Source organism: Equus caballus, chromosome 9 (assembly GCF_041296265.1).
Source record: "Equus caballus isolate H_3958 breed thoroughbred chromosome 9, TB-T2T, whole genome shotgun sequence".
NCBI lineage: Eukaryota > Metazoa > Chordata > Mammalia > Perissodactyla > Equidae > Equus > Equus caballus.
The window spans coordinates 90,553,802-90,570,155 of NC_091692.1; the positions used below are offsets into that span (position 1 = coordinate 90,553,802).

General features: G+C 48.3%; 1 long non-coding RNA gene across 1 annotated transcript; it reads right to left on the reverse strand.

Moving 5' to 3' along the window:
- Nucleotides 1-245: 245 nt before the first annotated feature.
- LOC111775040 (uncharacterized) lies at nt 246-11,228 on the reverse strand. Its single transcript, XR_002810522.2, has 4 exons — nt 11,030-11,228; nt 9,787-9,935; nt 2,758-2,836; nt 246-388 (listed from the first exon to the last, which is right to left on the reverse strand). It is a non-coding gene; the product is annotated as an uncharacterized lncRNA (long non-coding RNA).
- Between the last annotated feature and the right edge of the window lie 5,126 nt (nt 11,229-16,354).

Below are 16,354 nucleotides of genomic sequence, written 5' to 3' on the forward strand. Positions count from 1 at the left end.
TGAGCTCGGGTGTGAGAACCACTGGATCAGAGGTCAAGGGTCTTCTCTGACCTGAGATTAGGTCATTGCTCCACCTCAACCCCCAAGTGAATGGCTGATCTGATGCTGTGAAGCCATCCACAGGGGTCCCAGGGGAGAGCTGCTGGGAGGAATACCTCAATGAGGAATTTATTAAGTGCCATGCATGTACTCAGTGTCTTGCTAAATGCTCTCAGGTATTTGAAGGCCAGGCTGCAGAGCCCACCTTCAAGGAGTTTAAAATATTTTATTTATTTATGTATTCATTCAACAAATCTTTCTTGAGCACCTGTTATGGGACGGTCTGTGCTGGGTGTGGGATGCAGCTGTGAACAGGACGGAAAAGGTTGCTGCCCTCGGCATCTTCATTCTACATGGGAAAATAGAAAGTAAATAGACAAGTTAAAAACAGTGATATATACTGTGAAGGAGATGAAGCAAGGTCAACTGTCAGAGAGTATCTGAGAGAGAAGGATGGAAGGCAGTGCTGGGTTTCTTTGGGAGAAAGAAAGAACTGAGCCGAGAGCTGAATCACAAGCCAGGTGTGCAGAGACCTGCGGAAGGGCATTCCAGATTGGTGGAAGGAGGTTTATGCCAAGGGTCCAAGGTGGGCGAGAGCTTGGTGAGCTTGAGGAAGAGGCTGGAGGTTGGTGGGCGGGGTGGTGGTGAGCGAGAGATGGTGGTGAGAGACAGGTCAGAGGCAGTGTGGGCCAGCTCTGCACGTGTGCGCAGGTGTCCAGCCGCGAGAAAGGGTGGTCTTCAGTGTCAGCCCCTGATGCTGCCTGGCAGGTATGCACAGCACTGAGAAACTATCCACAGGCTGGCTGGGCCCCACCTGGGACCCCAGCACCTGGAAATCATGGGATCCGTCATTGACCCTGAGATGCAAGGAACCTGTGGATTCCTTCAATCCAAGCTCAGCCTCCAGGAAACCCATTTGTGTGTCTGTCTGTCTTTCTCTCTCTCTCAAAGGAAAATAAACCAGGGAAAGGCCCCCTTCTAGAAGAGGAAGCCCGTTGAAGTCTTTACCAGGGTCACAAGCTCAGAAACTCCAGTGTTAGAGATGAATCGTCGTGTCTAGTGCCTAAATCTAGTGGTCCAATTTTACAGATGAACTTGTGGCCCTGGGAGCTGAAGGGGCTCTCACAGTACCGAGAGATGGGTGACCCTGACTGCAGGCTTCAGGCCCTTTTCTCTACCTACGTGTGATGGATGTTAGCTTATTGACTCTCAGCTCTAAACACATCCTTTCATAATCTGCTTGAGGTTCCAGGGCTGGGAGTCTGAAAACCATGTTTCTATTCCACCCACTGGCTCCATGTCAGGTTCTTCAGGAGAGGTGCCAGAGGGTGTCTGTGAAGATACAGGAGGAAGGAGGGCTGGTCCGTGCCTGCTTCCGAGCATGACCTCAGCAGCTTCTCCCCAGTAGTCACTACATTTGACTCCAGGAGTCACAGTGGTTCCAGTGGCAGGTGTCCCACATCCCAGGGTCAGCCTCATTGTGTCCCCAACCAAGAAAGACCCCAGCACTAGCCACCTGGACCCCTCCCTCAGATGTCTGGCATTCTAGCTCCACGGGGCTCCCCTCCTCCGAGCTAAATTTTAATAATCCCAACCTCTTCTTCTGTCCCCAGCTCTGGGGTTGTCGCTGCTTCTGCATCTGTTACTCCTGTGATTTCTGTGTCCCTTTTTTCCTTCAAATTCTCCCATATTGGTTAATGATTCTTTATACCAACTCTCCCTGTTAAAGTAGCTGGTAGAGCTCCTGTCTCCTGATGGGACCCTGGCTGACGCACTGCTCTTTAATTTCCAATATGGTGTAAAAAGCCCCTTTGTATCGTTTTTCTCCTCTGGTCCACATTTCTACCTTGTGAAGCAGGGCTTGTTAGTGTTACCAGGGAAACTGAGGCCCAAGCAGCTCAGGCCAAGACTCCAGGGTCCCTCAAGCTGTAGTTGATGTGGAGCTAGAACTTGGCTCCAGGACCCCTGCCACCAATGGCCCTGCTCCTCTTTCCAGAGCCTGGCTGCTGCTTCTCATTACAAGGGAAAATCCAGGATTCCCACCTTGACTTGTAAAGCTGACATTATTATACACCCTGTTGCAAGCATTATAAAACCTATGCTTCAAGGAATACATTCCTTGGAAATAAAAAGGCAAGAACTAGAATTAGTTAGTAAGTCCCCATGTTAAGTTCCAAAAGGAAGAAGAAATCTCAATAAAAGAGGATTATTATATGAGGATTACGTTACTGTAAAAATGATGTAGTTTCTTGTTTATTTCTTGTTCTGCTCTATATGACATTTTATTGGTTGTATGTTTTATAGCAAGTATTTTAGTTGTGCCTTTTTCTATATGTCCTGTATTTATAAGAGTTTTGAAGTACATAAGGAAAATGTGTGTTTCTCCATAGTCTCAGGGACTAGGGTTTCTCCTTACCTGAATATTCTGTTGGAAAGACTGTAATCTTTACATTGATTAACCATTTGGAAACAGTAATAATAATGTGGCAAACACATGTAGGCTTTACAAGGTACCAGGCACTGTTCTAAGTGTTTTATGTATACATTTTAACTTATATCATTTCCACAACAAACCCTAAGATAGTAATGTTATCTCTTTTTCATTGCTGTCATTAAGGCACAGGGAAGTTAAGTAACTTGTCCAGGGCTACACAGCTGATAAGTATTAGAGCTAGGACTTGAACCCGTGATATTTGGCTCTAGAATTTTTGCTCTTACCCAGTACGGTGACCTCATTTCTAAGCTGACTCCTTTTTTGAATATGCAGTTGCCAGCATAGGCAGATTATGAATGGCCTCTGAAAAATAAGAAAAAGAAAGGCCGATTGGAGTTTGTAGAGCATGCAATCATGACAGCGTAACGTTACTTTGACAAAGTGCTGCCGACATTGGCCCAACCTCCCTCAACCCCCACTGGTGGAGAATGTGATGGCTTGGGTACGTTAATAGCCCCAATTGTTCATGCCTCTCTCTGCTTCCCATCCTTTGGTAATGCTCTCCCGTGCTGACCCTGGGATTGGCTGTGTGGTGTGCTGTGTTAGATTCCTATGTTACATAGCGAGTCACTCCAACCTTAGCAGCCTAGAACAACATACATTTATGATCTGAGTTCGGTAGGTCAGAAATCTGGGCACAGCTTTGATGGCTCCTGTACTTAGGGACTCACAAGGCTGCAATCAAGGTTTGGCCAGGATGTCTTCCTTTATGTATTCAGATTGCTCTTCCAAGCTCCCAAGGTCATTGGCAGAATTTAGTTCCTTGCAGTTTTGGACTGAGGTCCCTGTTTTCTTGCTGGCTATCAGCTGGGGGCCACTCTTAGCTCCTAGATGTCGCTCATGGTCCCTTGCCATGTAGCCCTCTTACAGCGTGACAGCTCACTTCTTGAAAGCCAGAAGGAGGACCTCTCCTTCCAGTCTGCTAAGACAGAGTCTTGCAAAGTGAACTCATGAGAGTGACTTTCCCATCACCTATGCCATATTCTACTGACCAGAAGCAAGTCACAGGTCCCACCTGTATCCAAGAGTAGGGGATTATGCAAGGGGATAACTCTCTGGGGCTCATCTTAGAATTTTGCCTATTGCAGTTTTTTTGGTCAATGGGACAGTTGCAAACTTGATCCAAACAGAAGCTTGTAGATGAATAGATAAACAAAATGAGGTATGCGCATACAATGGATATTCAGTCTTAGTAACGAAGGAAACTCTGACACATGCTACAACATGGATGAAACTTGAGGATGTTATGCTAAGTGAAATAAGCCAGTGACAAAAAGACAAACACTGTATGATTCCACTCATGTGAGGTACATAGAGTCATCAAATTCACAGAGACAGAAAGTAGAATGGAGGTTGCCAGGGGCTGTGGGGAGGTAGGAACAGGAAGTTACTGTTTAATGGGGAATAAGTTTCAGTTTTGCAAGACAAAAAGAATTCTGGGGATGGGTGGTGGTCATGGTTGCACAACAATGTGAACGTACTCAATACCACTGAATTGCAAACTTAAAAATGGTTAAGATGGTAAACTTTATGTTATGTGTATTTTACCACGATTTTTAAAAAGATTGTGATTACTGTCACTTCCGCTTGCAAAGCAAATCTCCTGCCAAGATCCCACTATTCTTTCAGCCACTTCCTCCCAGTAGCCATCCTTTCTAGTGAGTCTTTTTTATATTACAGTTTCTCTTTGGTCCCTAAGACCCCTTGTTTAAGGGTAAACGATGCATGGAAGCAACAAAGACCTTAAGCTCATAGGCTTTGATGGTAGACTAGTGGGTTCAAATCGGACTCTGCCAGTGGTGTGGTCCAGCAGTGTGATCTCTGCAATGGTAACCTCCCTGGGCTGCAATTACCTTGTCTGCAAAATCAAGACAATGGTAGGACCTACCTCCTGGTGTTATTGTGAGGATTGAGTGATGGGACACATGGAAGATGCTGGGCACAGCGCCTGGTAAGAAGGAAGCACCCAGTAAATGTCAGCTGTTGTTGGTACCTAAGAAAAGATAACACCTACCTAGTGATCCTAAAAAAACACAATAGATGCTCATCATTATGCATAACATGAGGAACACAATGAAGCATCTTGGCAACTGAAAAACGTAGCATATGGTTTCATACCTATTGTATGAGCAGAAGAACAAATGACTTGTTCTCTTCCTTTGGGTTAGTATTCAACATTAAGGGAAAATTGCCAAAGTCTGAGCATGATAAAAATGGGTCACAGTACAAAGGCTTGCACAGTCAAATGACTGAATTAGTGTTGAAATGGCTTTGTCACAGCCCTGGGTCCTCTTCCCTGCTCCTCCTGGCTTATGGACATCTCTCCCCTTTGAAGGTCTTGGCATGTGACGTCTCTGGATGTATCATGAGCATTGGGCAGGCCTTATCTAACTCAAAACAGGGTGAGCTCTTTGAGGGTTGGGCTGTATCTGATTCACCCTCTACTGTGTCGCTGCATTGACACAAAGAAGGCTCTCATGAGTACCCGCAGCATTGAGTCCATATTGTGAGCACTTGGGGACATAGCGAGATACTCTCTAAGAACTTGGAAATGAGTTTACACTCTGAGAATACAGCTTTAAATCCTATACATCATGGATCACAAAAGAGATGCAAAATGCAGCCATTGAAGTATGAACACACCCGGGCCACCTAAGACTTTAGAATTATCCTCTAAAGAAAAAGCATGTCCATCAGGAGGTAGCCTTGGCTGCTGATGTCACTGGTGGTTGCTCAGCCTTGGAGGAATGGAAAAGGGAGTCACAGAAGTAAATTTTGCCAGGACCAGCCCAACTGTCATCGGGGAAGGAGTTATACTGTCATGTGGGTCCATCGGTCAAGTTGTGCCCATGGTGGAGGTGGCTGCCTGGGATTGTGTAAGCCTGACGCCCTTGTGATTTCAGTTCCATGCTCACCAAGCCTGTTGAGTAGGTGCCTACAGGGAAATAGCATACTGTTTATACGGACTCACGTATTCTTGTTCTCATTTGTGATAGACAGAATAATGGTCCCCCAAAGATGTCCATGTCCTAATTCCTAGGACCTGTGAATATGGGACATGGTAAAGGCAAATGAAGGTTGTAAATGGTATTAAGGTTGCTAATTAGCTGACCTGAAAATAGGGAGATTACCCTGGATTATCTGGGTGGGTTCAATGTCATCACAAGTGTCGTTAAAAGTGGAAGAGGAGGGCAGAAGGAGAGTGAGGTCAGAGTGACACGGTGGGAGAAGGAGTCAACCCAGTGTTGCTGCTGTGAAGATGGAGGCAGAGGGCCACAAGCCAAGGGATGAAGCAGCCTCTCAGAGCTGTAAAGGCAAGGAAACAGACTCTCCTAGCGCCTCCAAAAGGAACTCAGCTGGTGACAGCGCGATTTTAGCCCAGTGAGACTCATGCCAGGCTCTGGCCCACTGAACTGTAAGATAATAAATCTGTGTTGTTTCAAGCCACTGAATTTGTGGTGATTTGTTAGAGCAGCAATAGGAAACTAATTCACCATGGCAGTGATTTCTCAATGTAAATGAATAAATTGGTGTCTTGATTTATGTTTCAGTTTCAGGGTATGTGGTGTAAATTCTCCACGGGCTGACAAAATCAGATTTCTGACTCTGCAAAGCTAAGCCGCCTCCGTCCGTGGAAAGCGTCTCCACTAACGGAATATGAGAATAGTTCCCATATCCTGGGACCGTCGATGTGTTGAGCGCTTTAGGTGTATTACCTTGAATTCTCTCTACAGCCCCCTGAGCGAGGTATGGTTATGTCCATTTTCTAGAGGAGATAACGCTGGCTCAAGTTGAACCAAACAGCCTCACATGACATGATCTGGATTTCAACCCTGGTCCAGGGGTCTAACACTCATACCATTTCCAGTACCCGTAGCTGCCTCACCATGGTGCTGTCCTAGGGAAGTCTCGATCCCTTAAAGAACCTTCCATCTGGTCATGCTGCATGAGAAAAGGAGCTGGGAAGAAAGCTTTCCCATGGGCATGCTCAGCTGGGGCTTGGACCATTCCTTAGGGAGAAGGGGCTGGCGTGAATCCCACACACATTCTCCATTATTGCAAAATGTTGCTTACACACTTCTGAAAACTCCCTCTCTCTATGTTAACTGTCTTACAAACCGTATATGGTTCATTTCTCTGTGTGTTCTGTTATTCTTAATGATTTACTATTATTATTATTGTTTTGACTTAAGTATTTCTAAGAGAATGGGCTCCCTTAAGCTGAGCAGGTATGTTTAACCTGAGCCGGGTGTGGCTAACCTGAACCAGGAGGCAACTGCTAAGTGGTCAGAGAAAGCAGACTAGGAGACCAACATCCTGTATAGCAGAGGTTCCCCTTTTCCTCCATAAATCCTTGGTGGAATGCTCATATCTGTAAAACAGACCCAGTAAACCCCCTTGGTTTCCTCTGCTGCCTCTGGAACACGATGGATCTGCAGAACAGGGAACAGGTATCATTTGACCACGGTCTGTTCCAGTGGGTCCATATGACACGGAACATGTGACTGCCACTCCCTGAATCCTCTCAACTCACTTTGTCAGAGAGCAAACTGGCTGTGAGTGTTGGAGCGACTTGCCCAAGGCCATGCGAGTGCAAGGTGGCAGGGCTAGAATTTGCACCCAGGCTCCCGGCTCCAGGTGTGCATCCTTCCAGCTGTATCGCAGCCTCCTGGTTCCCCACAGCGCTTAGCCCACTGCCTTCAATACATGAGGAGCCCCTAAGGTTGTGCACACGTGAACCGTGAGCACCACTCCTTATCTTCCAGGCGTTTTGCTGAGTGGTCGACCACAGGAAGCACTTGGCTTTCATCGGCTACCAATTAGGGATGTTCACCTCTGGATGTCATTGATCACTGAGATGCTCACCTTGCTTAAGAGGTGGCCTACAAAGGCTTGCAGCTCTGTTCCAAATTTTCCATCCAAACAACCACGTTAAGTGGAGAGGCCCCTGATTCCAGCCAAGCCCCAAATTGCTGTGCTCTCTGCTAGAGGAAGGAAAGAAGATGTGTGTTGCGCTGTGGCCAGGCTGCCTGAACAAGTCGAGTGCTAGAACACATGGATTGCTTTGGGGAGCAGGATCTTTCTTGGCTTCGTCTTTTTATTTTTCTGCGGGGCTTAAGGAGACTCGGGGTTTATTGCTTATTATAAGCCTCAGCAAAGGGGAGTTTGGTCTCACCATCTTCCCCATCCATGGTAGGTCCAGCGAATTCAGTTCAGTCCCAGGAACACTAGTTATGTGCCCATTGTGTCTGAGCCCTGAGTCAGGCAGCAGGAATAGAGATGAAGGAGGGAGTGTCGTCTCCCAGGGACGTGGGGGCAGGGCTGAGGAAGGGCTGGCACAAAACAGAAGCGTCTGTACTAGGCTGCCGCTGAGTGGCCTGACGAGAGCAGGAAAGTCAACCTCTTTTCTCAACTCATACTGTGTGAGACCTTGTGTCAGCAGCTAGATGCTTTCCGTATGTTAGCCACACCATCCTCGCAAACCCCATGACAGGGCGATGTTCTTCCCATTGTACAGACGAGGAGTTGAGGCTCAGAGAGAGGAGGCAGAGCATCAGAGTAGGCAGGTTCTGGAGGACCTGGGTTCGAATGCTACCCCTCACCTCCTGCCCTGTGACTTTGGGCACCTTTCTCGGCCTCTCTGAGCCTTCGTTTGGTCATTTGTAAATGTGAAGGTAAGTGGCTGTGAAGTTGCATGAGGTTAGCTCCTTGTCGCCTGTCTTCAGTGCTCACGAAGGTCACAACATCCCCGGAGGGAGGGAAGCTCAGGTCCTGCTCCCAGCCGTCTCCTGGTTTTGGAGTAACTGTGGGATCTCCTGTCACCCCAGAGGACATGCCTGAATGCGCTCTGTAGGAACGTGTTTGGTGGCCATGTTCTTCATTGTTAACCTCCCTGGAGGGGTGTCTTCTTTGCCCGTCTCTGGCAGCCTTGGAATCCACGGAAGAGAGGGGAGGGCAGACCGGCCTGGATGGGGCTCCTGCTGCGAGTCTGGCTCTAGGGGCAGTCACCATGCAGCTGTGGTCACCCGGCCTTCCAAACCCAGACCGGCTCCCCGTTCCCATTTCCCACGCAGGAGGAGGTGGCTGGAAAACTCATGTGCCTGGACTCCAAGACCCTATCTGGCCCGGGATCCACAGGAGGTGGTGAGGTCCTATGGGGGGTGGGGGTATCCATTGATCCGGGTGGTTCTTCTGTTCCTCTCTGTTTCTCGCCTTTTATTTTGTTCCAGCGATGGGCTTTCTCTTCACCGCCTCTGAGAAGCCCCTCGGGAGAAGCTGGCTTGGGATCTTCTCCATGAATTCATGTCTAGCTCCGGGCGGCTTTGATGGATAGAGGCAATTTTGCTTGGAAATCAGCTGCAATATTGGCCGTTCTGTGGGACATGCATTACATCCCTCTTGGCGAGAGCTTTTCCATGGGGCCTGGAGGTGGAGTGACACTGTTCACAAGAGGGGTGGGGTGGGGGGCAGAAATAGCCTGAAATGAAAGACATCTGTTCTAATTTTTTGCAGAGCTGCATCGTCTGCTGCATGGGTCCAACCCCGTCTTGTGAAGCAGCTCCTTTTGGAAGATGAAGGAACTTGCAAACCAGCAGCTTGCTAAGGTAAGTGAATTAAAAGGAGAAGAAGCAGAAGAATGTCCAAGGAGGACCCGAGCACCTTCCAGGTGGATTCGCAGACCCCAGAATCCAAGACCTCTTGGTTTTCAGCTGAGACAAGAGAGACCCCAGCGATCATCACAGGATGTGCCATGCACTGTGGAAGGTGCTGGGTCCCCCAGGAAGAAGCGGGAACAGTCACCATCCCTGCCCACTCAGAGTGGACAGCTCTGCTAGGGAGACACACACAAATATCCCTCTTGATATGACAGAGCAGGTATTCACATGACAACTGACATGTGTGGGCTGCTTACTGTATGCAGGATGTTAAAAGCATTAAGTAATTTAAGGTCACCAAAACCTTGTGAGGTGATGTTATGATTATCATCTCCATTTTGCAGATGAGGAAACTGAGGCACAGGGCAGTGAAGTAATTTGTCCAAGGGTGTGTCTAGTAAGCAGGGAGCTGGGGTTCACATCCTGCCCTCTAGCACCATGCCCTCGCTATTAGTTTCTGTTTCTTGATCACCTGGAGAAATTGAAGAACTCTGAAAGCTTAAGTGGTGCCTTTGCTGGTTTTAAATTCCAGCTTGGCGCATTTTCCCCCAGCCTCACTTCTTCTTGAACCTTGGCGTTCCTTCTCCTGTGACTCACCTCATCGTGGCTGAAAGGCAGGGACTGGAGTCAGCCGGGTGCAGGCTGGGATGGCAGAGCCTCAGGCTCCGTCCCAGAAGCGTTCACTCAGCACACTGGGGCTCCATGCCGGGCGCTGGGAACACACCCAATCTCCTGGATCTTGTTGTCTAGTTAGGGCATCAGACAATAAACAAATCAACACCTAGAAACCCAAGGGAGCACTCTCCAGAGCATTAAAACGGGCTCATGTGATCAAGAGTGATGGGCGTCTATTTTAAGTGAGATGACGGTTAAGGCTTCTTAGAGAAGTGACATTGAAGCTGAGATCTGAATATCAAAATGGAGCCAGGCACCTGATGATCAGGAGGAGGGGCATTCCAGGGAGAGGAGTCTGCGTGTGCCAGGCCCCATGGAAGGGGGCGGGACAGGTGTGTGTGGCCAGAGGCTGTGTAGTTGGAGCATGGCAGGCGGGAGTGTGGTAGGAGAGGAGGAGGGAGAGGAGGCTGAGATGATCGTGCAGGGCCTCAGAGGTCACAGCGTGGGGTTAGAATTTCCTTTTAAGTGCTTTAGGAAGCTATGCAAGCTGTAAGCAGAGGAGGACCATGATCGGATGGGGTATATTTGACTGACGCTGGCCCCTTGGCTATGGTGCTGGTCCTTCCAGCATCTGTAAGCCTCAAAGGTAGGATAGTGTGGCCTGATGGCTGGAGCCCTGGTCACAGAGGGAGAAGAGCGATTCCATTCATTCACTTGTTCTTCATCCAGCAAATGTGCTTTTGGGCCCTGACCATGTGCCAGGCACTTTGCTTGGCACCGAGGATACAGAGAGGTCTGGGATGTGTCCCCACCTGGAGCAGTTCCCATGCTGTGGGGAGACAAGGAAACTGTCGGCCCAGCACCAGCCAGCAGAGAGTGGACGTTGGCTTCCCCGATGGGCACAGGGCACAGGCAGATCCAAGACCTCTGGTCTTTTGCCAGATGCACTTGAGATGCACTAGGAACTGAGTAATTTTCTGACTGTTAAAAAATCAATTAAAATAACTCAAATACTTACAATCCAATCTAATAAATATTAATGGAACCACTAAGCTTGTCTGGTCAGGGGACTCATAGGGAAAGTAGTCCTGGCAAATGAGTAGGAGCTCGTCCAGAGGAGAAAAGGATTAGAGGAAGGAATCTTGGAGGAGGAAAGAGGTTGCTTGCCTGGGTCCGGACCCTCTTGCTGGAAGCACAGGGGGAAGGGAGAGAGATGTGTTCAAACCTGGAAAAACTGTTCGTCATCCCTCCGTACAAATGTTACAGCCTCCCGTTTCAGCCAAGACCCTGTTATGTGCAGGGGCATTAGCATTGCTCAGAATTAGCCAAGTCCCCAGAAGCTGGAAACTAACACCTTCCTGACGACTGGGCCTGGGAAAGAAAAAACCAAAACCAAAACCAAAACCACCTTACTTCTCTTAAATACCAACACGTCTTATACTGCCCTCTGGTGGCTAAATGTGAAATGACAGGCCCCCAGGTCCAGAACACAGCGTTCTCTATTCTGTTTACTTAGTAATACACGCATTTATTGTGTTTCACTTCGTGTGCCTACCATCCGCGGACCTGGCAGATGTCATCTCTTCCACTATGTTCTCCTATATTTCCATCCACAAATAACGTCTGCCTCCTCAGTTATTGTTACTCATCTTCCCATCTTTCAAGTATCTACTGACAAACTGCTACATGTTAGACTTTTCAACGCCTGCCTTGCATTCGAGGCATCTGTGAGTATTTCCCTGTCTTCCCAGGCACACCATGGGCTTCTGGAAGGCAGAGAATCAGATTTATTCCCTCTGTGTTGAATAAAGGGGGGAGAACATTAATTAGAACACCACCAAAGGTAGCCATTTGTGCCTTCCAAAGGGGGTGTGTGTGGCACAATTCACACCAGAGGGGACCTGAGTTTCTATCCTGAGCTTTGTCATTTGCTGAGCATCATGGGAGAAGAAGAAATTGTGATGACTGGTGTTGATGCTACTGCGGCGGATGCAGAGCCAGCTAACATGTACTGAGGGCTTAACAGACCCCTCTCTGTGCCTCAGTTTATTCACCTGTCAAGTGGAAAGGACAACACTTATTGCACAGACGGCCATGTGAGGGTTAGCTGAGGTACAGCCTATGACGTACGTGGTGAAGAGTGGCTCTGCCCTTGCCCAGATGAGGCTGGCTCAGGGGAATACCGTATAATAGTGCCTGCCTCATGGGTTTGTCATGAAGATGAAATCTCCCAGTACCTGTGAAGTCCTAGAACGTGGCCCGGCATCGTGAGGATGCAATGAGCCCGGTCCAGTTTAGGGGGAAAAGAGGAAGGGAGAACTGTGACAGATTAACAGGTTTTAGAGACATATCAATCCACTGTAATGTGTGGCCCTTAGGTCTTAACTTGAACACACTGATTGTAAAAACACACTTTGAGACATTTGGGGTTAATTGAATGCAGATTGAGAATCAGATGATATTGGGAAAGAGGAAAGCAGTCCCTGACACCCAGGGGCTGGCCTGGCTGTTGTGATGATCTATTCTTTGTCATTTGTGGCCTCTGAAGTCTCTGCTTGGTTAGCTTCGTTGTCAGCTAATAATTCAGCTTAGTTATTTCCTGAAATGCCCGAGTCCAGTAAATCTCCCCGACGATGCTGAAGGGCTGTCTGTGCATGTTGGGCGCACCTTCAACCCCGTTTCACACAGGTTACGACTCCGCCTTAGCCTTCACTTCCTGCTTGCACAAGACCTCAAGGTCAGCCAGAGGTGAGTGCTCAGGGCCTCTAGGCCTTAGGGTCTTTCCTGGGCATGAGCACAGCCCGGTGGGGGTGTGTGGTCTTCTAGATTCCCGACAGTATGTCAGAACTTTTCAAAGCCATCCATGAACCTCTTATCCCGCTGCTTTTCCTTTTAAGTGATGTATTCAGCTCTCTGTTTTCCCCAGATGTTGCCACCACCTCAGGCAGCTATCGTGTTGAGCAATTGCCACCGAAGGTTTCCTGCAAATGCCCCGGGAAGAAGTCTTGCCACTGGTGAGCTCTGAGTCAGGTCAAATACAGGCCAGGCCTGCAAATGGAGTTTTCCAGTGAACTCCCCCATGGGCCAAATAGTGACAGTGCTCAGAGACAGGGCCTTCGGAGGGGCTTCAGCCCCACTCCGCCCCCCTCCAGCGGGTGGTGGGCTGCTGCTTTCACTGTGATTTAGGGCTGTTGGTTTCCAAGCCCGCCGTGGAGCTGGAGAGGGAGGATGGGAAGAAGGCAAGTGAAATTGTCACATGGCTCGCTGTTTTTTTCCCTTTAACTGAGCTTCAGCCATTTTTCTTAAATGAATACTTCCCAGGTCATCGAGTTTATGAAGGAGTGGATTTTTGAAGGTCCTTAATCTACTGCTCCCACTGATGTCATCCTCCCAAGGAATTTTTAGGAGCAATGAATTCAAGTGATTTGCATTGTGCTGATGGAATCGCTCCTTTCTTCTCTCCTCAGATATTTAAGTAGTCTGTGAGAAGCCCACATGTCTTAGGCGAGTAAGTTTCTTTGTACAAATCAAGAAAAAGGGTCTAGGGTCACATCTGGGGCAAGAGGATATAAAACAGGGACAAGAGGAAAATGAAGCTACTCTTCTCTACTTCTCTGCCCTGGTCCTTCTCCCAAAGCCTCGGAGGAATTGCCATGGGTGTGGGGCTCAAACTAATTTCCTTTAATTTCAAAAGACTGAGAACAAGGCAGATACATGGGATATTCCAAAAGAACATCTCCTGAGTATGTACGGCAGCCAGGGGTTGGGAATTCAGTGATGAGTAAGACACAGGGTCTTCTCTTGAGTACCTCAGTGTAGTAGAAAATAAAGGTCTAAGATTAAGGTAGATGACGTAGGTGCTATAACAGAGGAATCCTGGAATCTCAGTGGCTTAACACAATAAATGCTTCTTTCTCATTCACCCAGCTTTCTGAGGCAGGCTGTGGCAGGGCAGAGACCCAGGCTCCTTCCACCTTGTGGCTTCCTTCTTCCGTGTGTCCTCAGAGTCCTCTCCATTCAGCTGGGTAGATGGAGAAAGGGAGTCAGTATTGTGTATGGGAGGTCTCAGTGGGTCAACTCTGAAGTAGTGTACCTCATTTGTTCTCTTTCCCCAGGCCTGAACTCATTATGAAGAGGTGAGCAGGGGTACAGGTGCATCCCGCAGCCTCTCCCCCCCCCCCCCCCAAGTCAGGTCCGCATGCAGCTCTGTTGCAAGCTCGGAAGGGCTAAGTGTCCTAGGAGAGATCATGGCAAGATCACTAGAGGTTCTGGGTGGGGAAGGGCTTCTAATCCAGAGCTCTGGGAAAGTTTCTTGGGCAACCATCCTCTCAGCTCACCTCAATGGCAGCATCATGCTATAGACAGGGGCAAAGGTGGGTGGTGGGCCCTTCCGACTTCAGCTCAGGCATCATCTCTCTAGGAGACTTAAGCCATTCTCCCTGAGCTCTCCCGGCCTCCAGCCTCAGCAACATTAAAGGACGTTCAATGATTTCTTTACTTGTGTATCTGTCCACCTGTCAGTTGCAAGGGAGAGAAATAAAGTAGTGGGGGGGTGGGCGAAACGGGTGAAGGGGGTCAAAAGGTATCAACTTCCAGTTATAAAATAAGTGTCATAAGGATGTAATGTACAGCAGGTGACTATACTTAACAACACTGCATTGTATATTTGAAAGTTGCTAAGAGAGTAGATCTTAAAAGTTTGTGTCACAAGAAAAAAATTTGTAACTGTGGGTGGTGACGCATGTTAACCAGACTTATTCCAGTACATTTCACAATATATTCAAATGTTGAATCATGTCGTACACCTGAAGCTAACATAATGTTATATGTCAACTATATCTCAAAAATATATATGTATAAAAGAACCCCAGGTCCTTTCCATGACACTAACATTTGGGAAGCACTTATCTAGAGCATTTTGGGCATGATATGTATCTGCTTTTTTTCCTACTGTCATGGTGGCAGCAAGCATAAATATAACAAGTAGAGGTGAATTAAAAAAAGAAATAAAGTAGCTTAAGCAAAGAGGGGATTGATCATGTTGTTGATAAAATGTATCAGTTTAGGTTGTGTCTGTCAGGATACAATCAGGATAGGAAAATACCAGAGCACTGAGCAGGGCAAGTTTGATGTAAAGACGGCTTCACTGTAACAAGGGATTGGAGTAAGGAGAGACTGGTTTGAGGAAAGTAAGGGAACCCTAAAGGATATACCATCGCCCCTCGGGCTGAGGTAGGGCACCCAAGGAAGACCCCCTCCCAGGGCTGAGGTCCTGACTGTGTTGCACATGGCATAGCTGTGGCTCGCTGATTGGCAGAGAAGGTCCAGCAGAACTTACTGGAAATACGCTCTCTGGACTTTGTGAGAAATCTGCTTTCTTTGGGGTCAAGGAGAGCTGTTCCCAGGGACGTGTGTCACCGGGCACTCTGCTGCATCCTACCTGAAGGGGCTGCCGGGGAAACTGCTGGTCGCTGTGTCCCACTGGAGCCAAGTGCTGGGGAAGTCACCTGTGCTTCTGGAGCTGGGCCCCTGGGAACAGTGTGGTCCCATGAGCCCACTGATGTGTGCTAGAACCAGGAAAAAAGTCGCCTCCTTCAGTCGTGTCTCTCCAGCGCCCTCTACTGACATAGGTTAGTGTTATGCCACTTGGCAGCGGAAAATAAAGGATCCATGTCCATTTCCACAGAGCAGGTAATGGAGACTGAATTTGGAGCTGAGACGCAATAAATGGATAATTGGCACAATGGTCAATGGGGGTTTGTGGCCTTCAGGTAAGGCTGGATCCAGGATTAGTCCAAAAGATATAACAAATAAACTCTCTTTTCATCTTTTTGTTCTGCTTGCCTCTTGATTTCCTTTCCAGGTTCTTTCCACAGGTCAGGCTAGGCAGCTTTTGGCAGCCCTGGGCTCATGGCCTCCCAGGAAGTGGACTCTTCTATCTGCATGTCAATCCCAGGGAAGACAGACTGGCCCTGTTGAGCTGGACTCCATCTCTGAGCCAACAACTGAGGCCTTGTCAGCCTGGGTCATGTGACTGCCCTGTTCCTTGTATGATGAACCCAGCAGGACCACGTGAGAAGAGAAAAAGGATCCTGGGAGCCAGGAACGTGACTTAACCAGTCAACACTATACTCTCGATCTTCCCCAACCTTGCTCTCCCCACAGGTTCACCCGTTTCAGTTATCCGCACCAGCATCCTTGCGTTGTTCAAACCTTGGAGTCCCTTTGATATCTCTTCAGCTGTCACACTCCACTCTAATCCAGCAGGGAATCCTGTTAGCTTTGCCTCTGCTGCCACTATCCTCCTAGCCACCACCACCTCCCGCTGAGATGCCATGTCAGCCCCGACCAGCCCCTGCCTCAGCCTTTGCCCTCTCTTGTCTATTCTCAACACAGTAGTTACACTGCTCTGCTGAGCACACGTTAAAGGCTCTGTTATTCTACTTGGAGCAAGGGCCAGAGTCCTAATAGCTACCAGGACCTACTGGTCTGGCTGTTCCTTCTCCCATCTCGTGTCTTCTCCTTTGAGAAGAAGCTTATGACAGGTGCG